Source organism: Cynara cardunculus (assembly GCF_001531365.2).
Source record: "Cynara cardunculus var. scolymus isolate 2C chromosome LG 2, CcrdV1, whole genome shotgun sequence".
In the NCBI taxonomy this organism is placed as follows: Eukaryota; Viridiplantae; Streptophyta; class Magnoliopsida; order Asterales; family Asteraceae; genus Cynara; species Cynara cardunculus.
This window is the reverse complement of record NC_037529.1, coordinates 62,723,236-62,724,413: the sequence shown is the minus strand read 5'-3', so window position 1 is coordinate 62,724,413 and position 1,178 is coordinate 62,723,236. Positions and strand designations below refer to the sequence as shown.

At 19.1% G+C, this 1,178-nt stretch overlaps 1 non-coding gene across 1 annotated transcript; it reads left to right on the top strand.

The window, feature by feature from the left end:
- TRNAG-UCC lies at positions 1-72 on the top strand. Its single transcript has one exon. It is a non-coding gene; the product is annotated as a tRNA-Gly (tRNA).
- The last annotated feature ends 1,106 nt before the right edge of the window (positions 73-1,178 follow it).

Genomic DNA, 1,178 nt, shown 5'->3' with positions numbered 1-1,178 from the left:
GCGTTTGTAGTCCAACGGTTAGGATAATTGCCTTCCAAGCAATAGACCCGGGTTCGACTCCCGGCAAACGCATTTTTGTATTTTTAATTTTAATAACGTCTTATTAAATAAATAATATTATATATTTTTTAGTGGTCAAAGTATGCTTTTTTAAATAAAAATCACCACCTGCTTGCTACGAGTTTTATATATAAATAAAACCAGTCGTTTCTTTTGAGTATATAGATATTAAATTTGTGGGAAAAATATATATGATCAAAAGTCAAAATATTTGAATATATATATATATATATATATATATTATATTATAAATCATTTAGTAAAAACTTTTAAAAACTATTTTTTATACATAAGGTATTGTTTATTGATATATTTTACTTAAATTTAATATTACAAATAGATTATGTATAAGTACAACTTATTAAAGATTCGTGTTTAAATTCATGTAACGAATTACGGATAAACATAATACATACAGGATAAACATCTCATTTTCTATATAAAAATTCTAACATCTATACTATATTATAAAGCATTTGACAAAAACTATTAAAAACTATTTTTTGTACATGAAGTACTGTATATTGATGCATATTACTTAAAATTTAATATTATCTATACTATCTTATAAAGCATTTGGCTAAAACTCTTAAAACTCTTAAACTCGTTCATCCCTAAACGATTTCATCCTTATCCGATTTCATCTCGTATATGAATTCGTGTAAATAAATATAGATAAACATCTCATTTTAAATATAAAAAATCTAAAATATAATTAGTATAATCATTAAATTCTAAAAAAATACTTAATTATTATCTTTATAAAATTTATAATATTAAACCAAAAACAAATTATTTTATTATTAAATTATATATAAAAAAATATTGCATATTATTATCTGAATTCGTGTAACTAATTGCAGATAAACATAATCAAATACAAGATAAACATCTTATTTTAAATATAAAAAATCTAAAATATAATTCGAATAATCATTGAATTCTAACAGAATACTTAATTATTATCTTTATAAAATGTTATATTATTAAACCAAAAATAAATTATTTCATTATTAAACTTAAATTAAATTATAATAAAAAAATAAATTAAAGAAATTACATAAAAATGAAAACTTTTAAATAGTTGATTTGACATTAACATTGATATATATATTTTT